Here is a 15,367-nt window from a genome sequence, read left to right on the forward strand (position 1 = left end):
AGGGTTTTTCCCAAATGTCATCAATTTCTATATCTGTGTAGAATATGGTTTTTACCAAAAGTACATTTGTATTTCTTTGTCAACCTGGTTTTGTACTGTCATAGATATACACTCCCTGACAGAAGTTATGTCGCTTATCCATGTTATGTAAATAAAAGCTTATAACCTGACGTTAAATTCATCCATTGGTTTTATAAATTACTCTTTTGAAAGCTGAAACCCTCCCAAATTTGGTTTAGGTTAAGAAAATAAATTGCCATCAATGCTGAAATATTGATCATTTAATGAACACAGAATGGTCAGATTTTGGCAAGACAAAAGTTTTGTCGCCTGGTCATATAATGCACCCAATCCTAGTTTACATCCTCACCAGTGCTCAGTAAATAATCGGTTAATTAGTGGGTGTGTATAAAAAGAAATCCAGCACCCCAGACCTTCACTTGAACTGCAACTTGAGCTCTGACAACATGCCAAAAATCCACCCTGTGACCAAAACCTTGATTATCAAGAGGCTGAAGACCAGATCCACTGCAGAGGTGGCTGGCACCTTTATTGTGTCTCAGCTTCAAGCACAAAGAATTAAAAAAAGATTTGAAGAAACTGGAGATGTGTTTGACAAGCCCAGGTCCGGCAGACCCCGCAAGACAATTGCTCAGGAGGAACGTTTGTTGGTTAGAAAATCCAAAGCAATCCCCTCTTCCACTGCAGCAGAGCTCCAACAGGCCTGGTCACCTCAAATCCCTGTGTCAACTAGAACAGTTTGTAGGATTCTGTCTCGAAATGGCCTCCATGGTCGAATCAGTGCCCAGAAGCCAGCACTAAACAAAAGGCAAATAAAAAAACGTGTGGCATTTGCAAAGTCCCACAGCCTGCTAAACAGATGGACGCTGGAAAAGTGGCAGAAGGTGGATTTCTCTGATGACTCTTCAGTAGAATTACACCACAGCCTCCGCAAATACTGCAGGAGACCTACTGGAGCCTGTATGGATCCAAAATACACCCAGAAAACAGTTAAATTTGGTGGTGGAAAGATCATGGTCTGAGGGTACGTTCAGTATGGGGGTGTGCGAAACATTTGCAAGGTGGAAGGCAATATCAATAGCCTAAAATATCAAGTAGTATTAGCTACCTCTTAGGCTATGTGCCCACGTTGCGGAAATGAAGCAGAAAATTTCTGCTTCATTTCCGCATGTCCTCTCTCGGAAAAACGCATGCGGAATTCCGCACGCGTTTATCATACGTTTATCGCTCGTTTTCGACATGCGGAATTGCCTTGCGTTTTCTATTGCATTGCAAAGGCAATTCCGCTTGCGGAAATGCAAAATTAATTGACATGCTGTGGATTTTTGCGCGCATCAAAAACGCTGTGGAAAAATCCGCAGCATGGGCATAGAACTTGCGGATTCCCCTTGGGGACCATGGGGGGCGGATTACCTAGCGTTTCACAAGCGTTTACGCTGTGGAAATTCCGCAGCGTATACGCTTGTAAAACGCTACGTGGGCACATACCCTTACATTCCAAATCATAAAAGGGGTCAAATTCTGCAGCAGGATGGTGCTCCATCTCATACATCCATTTCTACAACAAAGTTCCTCCAGGCAAAAAAGATCAAGGTGCTCAAGGTCTGGCCAGCCCAGTCCCCAGACATGAACATCATTGAGCATGTTTGCGGTAGGATGAAAGAGGAAGCTTGGAAGACAAAACCAAAGAATCTAGATGAACTCTGGGAGGCATGTAAGACTGCATTCTCTGCTATTCCTGATGACTTCATTAATAAATTGTATGAATCATTGTTGAACCGCATGGATGCAGTTCTTCAAGCTCATGGAAGTCACACAAAATATTAAATATGACTCTAATAGCACCACAACTTCATTCACCAATGTTATGTAACATATATTTGTATTTTAAGATAATTATTTGTTTGAATATCACATTACTTTCTGTGGGCGACAAAACTTTTGTCTTGCCAAAATCTGACCATTCTGTGTTCATTAAATGATCAATATTTCAGCATTGATGCCAATTTATTTTCTTAACCTAAACCAAATTTGGGAGGGTTTCAGCTTTCAAAAGAGTAATTTATAAAACCAATGGATGAATTTAACGTCAGGTTATAAGCTTTTATTTACATAACATGGATAAGTGACATAACTTCTGCACAACTCCAGGTATTGTATATGCTGCTACATGTCCCTGTTCATTACTATATGTGGGAAAAGCGAACCAGCAATTTAGGAGACGTATATTGCAGCATATCGGATCCATCAGGAATAGCTATGATCTGCCTGTGTCACGACATATGAGATTCCACCACAGTTCGAACCCTCTCGCTATACAATTTTGGGGTATCCAAAAAGATTCTCTCAAACAGAGGAAAGGTGATCTTGACTAGTATTGAGCGAATTTGTTCAGCATTTCAAATTCGTGTTCGTGTTCGGGGTTCCGAATTGTTCGCGCAAAAAAATTGGCTCCGCCCATGAACATCTCTGATTTGCCACTCTGTCACGCAGATGTCATCAGGGATGTTCATGGGTGGAGCCTATTTTTTGGCGCAAACAAGTTGGAACCCCAAACACGAACACAAATTTGAAATGCCGAACAAATTCGCTCAACACTAATCTTGACCAACTCTTATTGAGAGAGGAAGCTAAATAGGTATACCGCCTAAAAAGTAAGTCCTGACGGTCTGAACGAAGGTTTTTCTTATGATGCCTTTCTGTAGACGTGATAATGGGTTATAAAACATATGTGTCCATGTGCATGTATACATAAAAATGCATATAGATGGATAGATTAACATAGTTTATTAGCTTGAGATGTACTAATAAGGAGTTAATTCATTATAAATAATCAAAGATTAATTTATGTAGTTTAGGGGTATTTTATTTTAAAGGTTTTAATTAAGCACTTATTCCATATATGGCCTAGTAAAATTCTTTAAATCCTTGGATACGTTCTCCAATAATAAAGGTAAACTCTTATATCAATATTTATGAATAAATTGATTGTAAAAGAGATTTACCGATTTATATTGTAACATCAATGTATTGATATTCATATATTGTCTGCTATTAGCGATGATAAAAGATGTTACCGCTGGAATCTAGTCATTGAGTGATAGGTTAGTATAAGAAGGTTATGATCGCATTCAATTATACTATCTAGTGTTGTGATGATGCCTGTGATCACACATGCGCATCTATTTGGATAAATGTGATTATACCTATGATCAATCATATTGCGCCACGTCAATATGACAGGGGTTGTGATGTGCTTACATCTGATTGGCTGCTCCTAATGGGATATCCCATTGGATATCGTGACTGTGTTAGCAGCCAATTGAAACGCTCTACGTCAGTATGACGAGTGCAATGGCGCGTCAGCGTCTGATTAGATGTTCAAAACGGGACGTCATTCCTTTATCATGATTGGATGAGCGTTGTTACATCTCGATTGATTTACATAGCCAATGAGGGTGTGCCACATCACAGTGACAACTATGATGATGTGGCCATCTATGATTGGTGAATTGCAGAGAACTAAATGCGCTATTGGATGGCTGTTTCCATGGTCACAATGAGGTATGATGCACATGATGATGACAAATCATTGTGCTCCTTATATCAAGTTCATGCTAGATGTATGGCTATTTGCCATTGGTGAAAACTAATATGTGGTCATTTCCTCTATTTGGCTAAACATGCTCCCATTGGCTATGAGAAACATATAGAGGTTATATATGGGACACATGTCTGGCTGGCAACCATTCACGTTAGTGTCCCATCCCCTGATGACGCCACTCATGTGGTGAAAGATCTTGTTGGGACGTGCTGAAATCAACTTATCCCATTCAGCTCTAGTGGTGACACCCCACGGTGCCATCAGAATGTTATAGATTTTAGTCTATTTATTATTTAGGCAGATTAGGGATAAAATTTTAATACCCTCTACATTTACATTTTAATAAAGAGATTAAAAGCTAAGTTTTATAGCCTGTTTAGAGAGTGATAATTACATGGGTTTTCCCATTTGGTTCATTATCGTCATAGATATACTTGAGAAGTTTTAAACAGTGCAGCTTTGGGTGATTAAACCCCCGCCCAAAATTTAATTGAAATGGCAGTGGCACTTAGTAACTCTGATTAGAAAGAAATACAGATGGGCATCGCAAAATAATTCCACTGGATGCTACAGGGATGTGCATGAACAACTATTGTGATCACAAAACAGCATCACATAACATGAAATATCCAAATACACCCAAGAGTATGGAGAAGTTATCAAATTATCCTTTTTATTACATTGACAGAAATCCAATATCGAATTTTTAAACAACTTAATACCGTACAATATTCATAAGTAGCAAATAGTATGACTGTTGCACCATCTTCAGAATAAGGAGAGGCAGAGATCCTATTCCAGCCCACCTTAATAATAATAATAATAATAATCTTTTTATTTATATAGCTCCAACATATTCCGCAGCGCTTTACAATTCTGACAATTCACAGATATTATGGGCACATTCCCCATTGGAGCTCACAATCTACATTCCCTATCAGTATGTCTGGAGTGTGGGAGGAAACCGGAGAACCCGGAGGAAACTCACGCAAACACGGGGAGAACATACAAACTCCTTGCAGATGTTGTCCTTGATACAATTGTAGTCATAAGTTTGCATATACCTTAACAAAATTCACTAAAACTCATTTTTTCACAATTCTTAATACTGTAGGAACCTTTCTTTGGACCCTGGCAATGAAAAGTGACTATACAATTACATGCATAGTGACCCTACCTGTTGCCATACGTTTGTCTCCCAATGTCTTCTCCTCTCAGATCACTGTTACATTTTTTCTATTTTCAGGATGGTTCTTACAATGTCGTGGGGAATCCAAAGGTAAGTCTAAACCACACATCTCCTTGTCTTTCCTTTCCCACGGCACAGGAAAGGCAGGGAAGGTTAGGTTTAGACCTTGCACTGTGCTCTGCAAGCCACAGCGACAGTCATCTTGGAAGCAGGACTAGTGCAACGCCAATTTGGGCAGTGGAGGCAATGGGAGGAAGATTGAGGTCACTAGGTAGGGTGACTATACATGAGAAAAGTGTAGTCACTTTACAATCCCCGCTGTGAAAGGTCACTTTAATCGTTGTATACTGTAAGTCAGTTAGGATCGCTACTATATTTTAGGAATGTGACAATTCTGAGCAATACTAGAAACAATTATTTCAGCTATATTTCTTTCAACATATTCCCAATGGCTCAGATCAAACTTCCCATTGCAAGCCTACGGGTCCATGAAAAAATCGTACCGCACACAGATGTTATCAATGCGCTCTTCTTTTTTTTACTGACTGTTTAATAGGAGAAGCTTGAGTAACCTCCGTCGTTTTTTTTTTTGCATACGAGGAAATCTGATTAAACTTTGATGGTAACTCCTGACCAAATCCTGATGAAAATCTGGTCAAAAAAACTTAAACCATTTTTGACATAAGAAAATAAATCACTGTTGTCTGAATGAGTCCTAAATTCAGCAGACCACCTTAAAATTATGTGGAAGCCAACATTTTTCTTTAGAGGTCAATATCTTTATTCTTTATTGGTTGAGCAGATGTTTAGTGGTATTCCACCACAGAACCCCATTTAGAGTTTATTAGTCTTCGTTCCACTGACAGCTTAACTTGCGTAAAGTTTGGCTGATAGCTGTCTCACCCAACTCTCCATAAACAGGAACGCTTGGCTCTGTGTTCTGTATTGGAGAGCTGCTGCCTGACACCTTTGGCAGTGGCTTATCTCCCTACCAAACAGTAGGATTAGTTGCTGCAGTTACAACTGCCAGATCCTTCTCTCTCCCTACACCGTCTGTCGAGTAAGAGTTGTGAGGACCTCATACAAATTAGATGGTTGGCAATCCTAACAAAATCGTCTGGTTGTACCGAATTTTTATCTAATCTGTTTGGGGGCCTTTACAAAAGCAACCAACAGACTTTATGTGTCCAGCATTATTAAAAATAGCCATCATTGTTGGCGATACCTTTTAAGGGCCTATGTGCACAACTATATTATGACTTTGCACCAGAGCTGAGTATTAGAGCCAAGGTTGACATTGTATCCCATCTTTTCATGGGCTAGTTCTTCCAATATATACTAGTTCTTCCAATATATACAAATTAGCTACCTATTTTGCTATTATTTTCTAGAAAATTCAGGAAAAATTATAGAAACATCATAGAAAATGAAAGAGAAATAGTCAATTCTGCCCTGGATGGACAGTAACAGTATGATGAAATGGGCCAGGTGATTGTGGAGGAATTAGAGGGTTCAGCAACTGGAATAAACTGTGTAATATGATTAAATCTACCTAAGGGCTCGTGCAGACTGCCGTATTTTCGGTCTGAGTGCCATCTGAGGAAAAAGTCAGACATGTGCACGGCCCCATAGAATAATATTGGTCCGAGTGCGAGCCAATGTTTTATTGGATTGCACGCAGATGGTCGTCTGTACGAGATCATATACTGAGAAAACAGCATTATTAATAAAAAAATCATTCTGCTTAACATGACACATTTGTATTACAGTCACCATAATGACCAGAAGAGTAATAGCCACCAGTTTCTTCCAGAATAGGAACATTTTATACTCAAACATACCCCAAAAAGACTGCAACTTTAATTCCTCACTGACCTTTATTTTGCCTGTGTTTTTAAAAGCAACTTAATGATGTATTGTGCATTTCTTTTTTTCAAGGAGACGTGTTGCCATAGTAATTCTTCGCCAGCCTAGTAACAATGAATACCGACTGATATTTTTTTTCCTACATAACAAGTGCCACTCCATCTTCAATTATTTTGTCAGCAATGAATTATTTTGTATCTATGAAAGTCACTTCTTATCAATATTGTGAAATCAGTGGACTTACTTCATTTGTCTTTGTGAGCAAAGTACAAAGAGATAAATCAGTCATCCACTTGGGTTTGCTGATAAGTGAAGCCATAAAAGTCTTTCACTTGTATGTTGAAATATTAGCAAATTTTAGTATATTTTTAATGAACCATAATTAAGTTGTCTATCTACCGTATTTTGCGGACCATAAGACGCACCGGACCATAAGACGCTCCCCAAATTTTGGGGTCCAAAATAGGAAAACATTTTTTTAAATAAAATGGTGGTGCGTCTTATAGTTTATTTTAACAGTAGCTTACCTGGGAGGCGGCGGTAGTGGAGTGGGGTCACAAGAGGCAAGGTCGTTGCTTCATGGAGCTCCATGAACTTAGTATAGTTGGATCACTTGCCTCTCTCTCTATCCCTGTACTATTATGCTTCATGACCCCTTGGATGGGCCCCCTGTAGAGGTCAGCAATAAAAATCGGGATTATTTGTCCGCATGTCTCTATCTTTATAATATCTTATATATTTGATGTGATGTACTAATTTTAAATAAATTATTAATGAAATAAAGCTTCTTATGCCATTATACTCAATGGTTCTCCTATCTATATATATATGTTTCTGAGTAGGCACTTTTGTGTGGAGATGGGGCTGAATCTCCATTCTAGACCCCCAACCTACACGATCTATTATGTGGGCTGCAGTTTGTTTATAAAACAATAAATTGTCTACACGTCTACAAGTCTATCTCTCTATCTATCTATCTATCTATCTATCTATCTATCTATCTATCTATCTATCTATCTATCTATCATAGGAGCAAAGCTGCACTTGTAGACACTGGTAGGTAGGTGGCTGCCATAAACATGTATCTTGATACTGAATCTAGTATTAAGTCCCAACGCTCCAAGTGAATTTGGAAAGTGTATTCCCCATAACATGACCACTCATCCCCAAAAATGGCAATATCAATTTTGCATGTGAAAACATTTGCAGGATTTTATTCCATTCCGGTGTAAGTAGAAATAATCATTATAACCGTTTGCTTTTATTGACACAAAAAATGTATAATGTAAATTATAATACAGTGTATATTAATATAAGGTGCTACAGTGCCAAAGTACTAAAACATCAATATTATGTATCTAAAAATCAATTGAGTGTATCATTGTATACCCATTTGTATACATATTACATAATTCGATTAACGTGCAGGAGACACATAAATAGATTTTAAAGACTCACCAAAGAATTATATCTCTCCAATAATATAATATTATTCTCAGGGCTCTTTAGTGTGCGTAACATTATGTCCAGGATGTATTGAATGATAGAGTGTAGAAGGGCAAATCAAAAACACAGATGTCATCGTGCATTGTGCATGCATGGCTGCAGCACATCATATTGCTAGTGGGAATAGCCAATATACAGTAATACAGTAATTTCCCAACAATGCATGTACACAGTGTGCAAGAAAATAGTACAATTAAGGGTACACAACAGCCAATGAATAAAAGCTACGTATTTCACTATCCTCATAGCTATAAACTAATGAATGCTATGGGACCTTTGAACAACAACACATTAAAACATAGTCCATGGAGGCAAAAATTAAGAGACCACTGAACAGTTTTCTATTGGAAAGACTGGTGGAAAGCATGCTAAGAATGAAAGCTGTGATTAAAAATCATGGTTAGTCTACCAAATATTGATTTCTGAACACTTACTGAGTTAAAACATGAGTAATTTGAGGTCTGAAAGCACTGTTTCTTTTTTAGTATTTTGACACTTTATCATTTGCTGCAAATAAATACAAAATTTTTAGCTTTGAATTTCGGAAACATGTTGTCAGTAGTTTATAGACTAAACTACTGACAATGTACATTTTACTCAAAAATATACCTATAAAGAGAAAAATCAGAGAAAATGAAAATTTTGCAGCGGTCTCTTAATTTTTGCCAGAGCTGTGTATATATATATATATATATATATATATATGTATATACATACATACATAAATATCTATATATGCACACACAGTATATATATGTCCTGCTGGTCCCCGCGCGTGCGTAGTGAGGCTGTGTAGTTTGCTCAGCCTCACTGCGCACGCGTGGACCCGCGGACGGATTTTAAAAAACTGCACATGCGCCCCAATACTATCAGCGCTTGCTGGGAGCAGTATTCAAATACATGGGCGGTGCCAGCAGTGAGTGAATGCCGTGCTGCCCATGACTGAATAGCAGGATCACATCCCTATGACTGAAAACGAGCAGGTAGGACAAAGTATACATAATGTTTTATACTCATTATAATACCACCAATTTGAATGAAAAAAGCTTGTTAGCGATGCACATTGCATCACTAACAAAGCAATGGGGGCAGTGTAGATAGCAACTAGGACATGACAAGTTCCCTTTAATGGTGTCTTATATAGTCACTGAGGTTTATCTGTTTTTCCTAATTGGAAACAAATACGTCTCATTTCTGAATGGGTAATTTCATACAAATACGATCCATAAGGTGAGATTGAATGGGGCCCCAATCAGTCTTCCATAGTACAATTCTACTATTGTTAGGTCACCCTTTTGGATGTGATAGTGCTACCCCCTGCTCTGATGTCTGTCCTCATTTATAGTAGGATGCAAAATGTTATCTATTGGGTCATTCAAGTATTAGCAATCACTCCAGTTTTTTTTTTACCTAGAGCATCCTCTTGTATTTTCCTGATTTGCAAACTTATACTCTTCTAAGAATGTTGTTAAATGCATTTATCTTTTGTAACAGATGTAAAATCAGAGTCATGAGCAATCCTTATGCTCCTACATGGATATTGAGAACTCATGATTTTGACATTTAGAACAAAAATGAGTCCTGACCATTTGCTGTTTTTTTTTAAAACAAATTATGATTGTACAGGATTATGATAAGCACCGAAAAGTTAATAAAGTTTGAAACATTGATAATTTACTGTACATAGAGCTATAAGTGGCATTTATATATAGGACATTTTGGTAGCAGGTCTGCTTGTGGTTGTCTCGTATGCCTTAATATAGCTGAATATTTATAGTCAAAGAACATTCAATGCCAGTGAGTAAAAGATCAAATGGCTTTTGGGAACCACTCATTTATAATTTCTCAAGATGCCAATATATCCATTACTGAATAAGGTAATGGAGTTTCCCTTTGGGGAATAAACAAAACACTATCCCTGATACAGCACTGGTAATCAATAAAAATGGTACTGAAAGCTAAAATGCAATAAAGGTGACACAAAAAGTATCCAAAATATACATAAACCTGCAATGTGCCTGATACACCTAAGCCTAAAGATGTCTGGGCACCCACCCTGTAAAGAGAAAACAGGTCCCAAAAAGTGCCCAAAGTCCCAAAGGTTCCAAAATCAACGATTAATGATATTATGACATATGATTTGAGGCAAACAGATATGGTACATGTAATTGGCAAACAATATATTGGTATAAAAGAAGGGTTCTGATGTTGGGAGAGGGTCTGATTGTGTGATCATGTTCCTTAAATATCAGGATATAAAGTTCCAGTGCCAGATATAATACTGGTATGAAAAGTATGGTTAATACAGTGTGTTCACAAAGCTTGGTTTCTGCTGCATAAGCTTCACAGCCAAATGTTCTCGTCTGCTCAGATTGAGGGATAGTTCCTTCATTCAGCAGATGGTGAATTTCTGTGCTTCTTTTTATGTTTTTCATTAGCTGAAAAATGTATGCGTATAGGAATCCTGCTCAGTATCACCAGCTCCCATCATTGACCTCATCACAGGGAGAGCTATACTTGTGAAACCATGGAACATACATTTGGGGGCTTATTTAGCATCTGTTTATTGGGTGGATATCTTGGACGCCACTTCATTTTCTCCCTACATATCCATGTCAGTGTATACTGAGAATTGATATACAGCTTTTAAGCGATTTCTTCATCTTCAGAAAATTAGTGGTATCACAGCAGCTACAGAACACCTTTATTGAAAATCGACCAAGCTTGAAAGATGCTACATGAGGAATTTAGCTTCTGGAATGCCTCTGTCTCAGAAAACAAGGGCATCTATAACATGGGTATAAAATGTTAAAGCAGGGAAAGCTATGACATCCTACTATACATGTTTTGGGAGCTGTATACTCTGCTTGGCATTTAGCTGAAAAGGAGATTTGGGAGGAGCATGTGACGTGTAAGATGGTTTTCCTCAGCTAATCAGTATCTTGACAGCATTATTTAGATAACAGACAGGGCTGAAATCCCAATGGCTCTGGCAAATGTCCTTTTCAGCTAAGTGAATTACTCAGTACACAAGCCCCCCAAACGCTGTTATTGAAGGAGTTCTTAACAGTTCTTGTATTAATACTGTTGTTTTCATACCAGAGGAGAAGTCTGTGTTCGGGATTCTCATCTGTTGGGTAGATCATAGAGAGGTTACAAAGAGGACCTTTAGAGGACCTGTCTTGTCCATGTATTACAAAAGCCATCCCCCAAAAGAAAGCCCATGCCACTGCCATCTTGGTCTTTCAATGAAGCCTAGCTCATACCTGGACTTCATAATGGTTTTGTATTATCAATACATTCTTCAGTACTAAAGTATTTCAGTGTGTAGCAAGCGATCAAACAATCGCATTAACATGTCTATCCATCCTGTGATTTGCATAGTGCCACGACTTTTGATTCTCACTGTTGCAATTTCAATGTGGAGGAGAGTTTATATACATTATATATTTATTTATATATGAAGTACAGACTGTATTCCCATGAGGGAAGGGTTATCTTTCCCACTGTACCAGTGTTAAAAAAAAATATATAGGAATAAGTCTATTCACCTTTAGGGGTGTGGAGTTTGTGCAATCCCGCACGGATCCAGTCAGAGCAGCTGTGATGAGGACTAGGAAAAAATACAAAATGATCCAGCGGGAACTGCTAAAAAGTTAGCAAAACTTAGCTTTTATTTAGCCTTTAAAACATAATACTCCACCACATGTTGTCATTAGTGCACAATAAGAGTTACGACCTACGCGTTTCGACGTTAGTCTTAATCATGGTCTGACTATCCTGATGGTAACAATGACATATATAAGGACCCCTCAAAGTTCGTATAAGGAGGCATCTGTCTGATGCGGCTAATCCCCAAGCTTTCAATACATCTGCGGCTTCTAAACATTTTTTGATTAAACATGGGGGAGATATATCAGCGTTCATATTTCAGGGGATAGAAAAGGTTTATAGACCTATGCGTGGTGGTGATCACAAACGCAAGCTGCTTAACAGAGAATCCTTTTGTATTTTTTTATTGGAGACATGTTCACCTCATGGGTTAAATCTCAGACATGAGTTGATTTTTCAATATTAGCCAGGTATGCGTATGGATTTGTTATTTGGTCGCTTATATACTTTTTGAATAAGCTTTTATGTAATTCTCAATAAGGAAATGATGTTTGTTGTTGTGATTTTAATTGTATGTTAATGATTCTATTCTAATTGTTTTTTCTGCACATAAGGGTAACACCCCTTTTTTTATATATATGTCACTGTTACAATCAGGACAGTCAGACCGTGATTAAGACTAACGTTGAAACGCGTAGGTCGTAACTCTTATTGTGCACTAATGCCAACATATGGTGGAGTATTATGTTTTAAAGACTAAATAAAAGCTAAGTTTTACTAACTTTTTAGCAGTTCCCGCTGGATCGTTTTGTATTTTTTCCTAGTCAGTCACTGTTATTTTGTTGTATGTTCTCCCCGTGTTTGCGTGGGTTTCCTCCGGGTTCTCCGGTTTCCTCCCACACTACAAAGACATACTAGTAGGGAATTTAGATTGTGCGCCTCATCGGGTACAGCGATGATGATGTTTGTAAAGCGCTATGTAATTAATGGTGCTATATAAGCAAGTAAAATAAATAAGTCATGAAATAATAATTTTGTTCATTGTGGTTTTATATTTGTATTTTGTAAGTAAACTCTTACAGCACCATAGAATAAATAGTGCTCTAGAAATAAATAATAGTAATAATATATATATATATATATATATATATATATATATATATATATATATATATATATACGATTTGATGACCCTTTAAGAAGTAAATGATGTAATTCTTCATTTATTATTATCAGTAATTGCATGAGGCCAAGGAATGTCAATGGTGAACGTTTTCTTTTTTCTGTTCCGCACAGTATACAGTCTAACCACAAACCCTCAGGACACTGAATATGAGTCACGTGCACTCATAAAGAAAAGTGTCTTTGTTATATCTAGTATCAGACATTTGTATTTCAGGCAAGGACTTTTCTAAACAGAAATTCCGGAACACATAGGTTTTCCCGCTGACATGTTAGTTGAATCATTCTAACATGGGGACTGTCCCAAATCCCCAGTGGGGAATTCAAAGCTGCAGATTAGTGTAGGCAGTGGTTCAGTTATGAATATGCACAAGTATTTGCTTAAGCAAGATAAAATGTGGCATTTCCTCTTAAGTGGTATTTGACCAGTGATCTTATTCAGAAAAGTTTAGCTGACAATATTAATATGAACATCTAGCTGTCAGAAGCAGTAAGGTTTTGTTCCTCTTCATCCTATAGGCAAGAACCATGAGCAGCAGCAAAGCACGGTCACCTGGAAGACATCACCGAGAGCCAAAGGTAGGACAGTCATTGTTAGTGAAATGCTGATACTCCTGTATGTGCCACATGCAATGTCACATTTTGTGGCGTTTTAGCTTGGTATACAATTGCAGTCTTAGGGCTTGTTCACACACTGTGCAGCATTTTACAGCGCTAGCAAAGTGAATGAGATTTGTGAAATCTCATGCATACGCTGCTTACATTTTCTTTGCGTTTTTTCACATGTGCAACTTGACAATCCTTTGGTGTTTTTGCAGCATTTTTTCACCTAACCAGATGAACTGGAAAAAAATGTAAGTAAAAACACATCAAAAACACAGTATTTTACACAGCATTTTTCCTGACAACACTCTGGTTTTTGTTGCAGAAAAATCTGCTGCAAATACTCATTGTGTGCACATAGCCTTACTGTGCTCTATAGATTTGAGACTGGATATGGTAATCCAAGGGCAAAAAGTAAATCCCAGCCTTGGTGGCACATAACTTATCACCGGGGAGGAAACAGTAATGTTTGTTCTAGAGCTCAGACACAACAATTTTGTTTTTGTTTCTGAGGTGATGAAATGGGTGATGATCGCTGGCTGTGTCTTCCCATTTCCTTCCTCTCAACAGCAGCCGCACATTAAAAACACTTTCTAAATCTTTTGAAGACAGTTTTGAACTGTTTGACAATTAAAGAGGGCAAAAAGCTCATTGCAAGCTACTGGAAGCCACATCTTCTGACGTGTTCATTATAGTCCTGTTAACACTGGCAATTGGTTGTGGTCTCTGCTGTAAACCCCCAACTGATTACATTTTTTGCCCTACCTCATTGACATGTAAAGGTGAACCTGCACTTAAAGGAACCTGTCATGTGAAAAAACGCTATTAACCTGCAGATATGGTGTTAATCTGTAGGTTAATAGCGTTCTGAACATGTCCGGCGACGGCACTGAGAGCCCTGCTGCCTGGAGGAAATTAACTTTATTCCTCCCGGTAGTGACGCACCCCTGGGCCTGTGTCGCGCAGCGTTGCGCACGCGGGAGCTTACCCGGAGCCGGATCTGTTGAGGGTTGTAGTCTCGTGGCGGTGACCCGGTCCGTGCCCAGGGAGTCAGACTAAGTGGCGCTGTATTAGTGGTAGATGTTGTACGACTACGCCACCCGTTGAATGCAGCGAAGGAGCTGCCGCTGCAGGGCAGACCGCTGAGGCCGGTGGTAGGATTGTGCAGCGTGATAGTATCACCCCCAACGGGAGGGGTATGGCCTCAGGGCAGCCGACGTGGATGATGGGGGTAGCAGGAACCACTCGGAGACGGTACGGTTTAATTCAGGGTCTTTACTGGTGACAAAGATAGACCCTCCCGGAGTACTGGCTAGCGATTGGGGCCTGGTCAGTCCTTGAGCAGATGGGATCTCCCCTGGCCAGGCGGAGTTGTAGGCCTCCCAAACTAACTGTACTCTTCTGGCTACCTGGCTAGAGGCGGGTATAAGTAGCCCACGTCCCTGAGTGTACCGTGTGGTGCTCACCCGTATGGCCGGTGACTCGGGGCCTTCTAGTAGCTTCCGCTCCACGACGGCGGTGCTGGTCCCACGCGTGTGACCGTGCCTTCGGGTTTCTTGGCCAGAGGACCTGAAATCCCCTGCCGGTCGGTTTCTGCTGCTGGATAGGAGTTAGTCCCCACAGCCTCGGACTCCGGGTCCGGTGATAGCTTATCAGTCAGGGCGAGCTCTGCAGCTGCCAGCCCCTGACTCTTTGTAGTACTGCTCCCACAGAGCTCCTGATGTTTCTTCCTATGCTGCTTCTCTTCTCTGTCTCTACTTCTTCTCTACTCACTAACCCTGCCT

The 15,367-nt window shown here is 39.2% G+C and overlaps 1 long non-coding RNA gene across 1 annotated transcript in view; it reads left to right on the forward strand.

The window, feature by feature from the left end:
- LOC141252961 (uncharacterized) overlaps positions 1-15,367 on the forward strand; it is a 152,407-nt gene that overhangs the window by 60,952 nt on the left and 76,088 nt on the right. Inside the window, exon 2 of the long non-coding RNA XR_012314171.1 lies at positions 13,500-13,559. This is a non-coding gene — a long non-coding RNA (uncharacterized lncRNA). The remainder of the gene's footprint in view (positions 1-13,499; positions 13,560-15,367) is intronic.

The sequence above is a fragment of the Phyllobates terribilis genome, unplaced genomic scaffold, assembly GCF_046119375.1.
Source record: "Phyllobates terribilis strain yellow unplaced genomic scaffold, ASM4611937v1 Scaffold_2__4_contigs__length_985480577, whole genome shotgun sequence".
NCBI lineage: Eukaryota > Metazoa > Chordata > Amphibia > Anura > Dendrobatidae > Phyllobates > Phyllobates terribilis.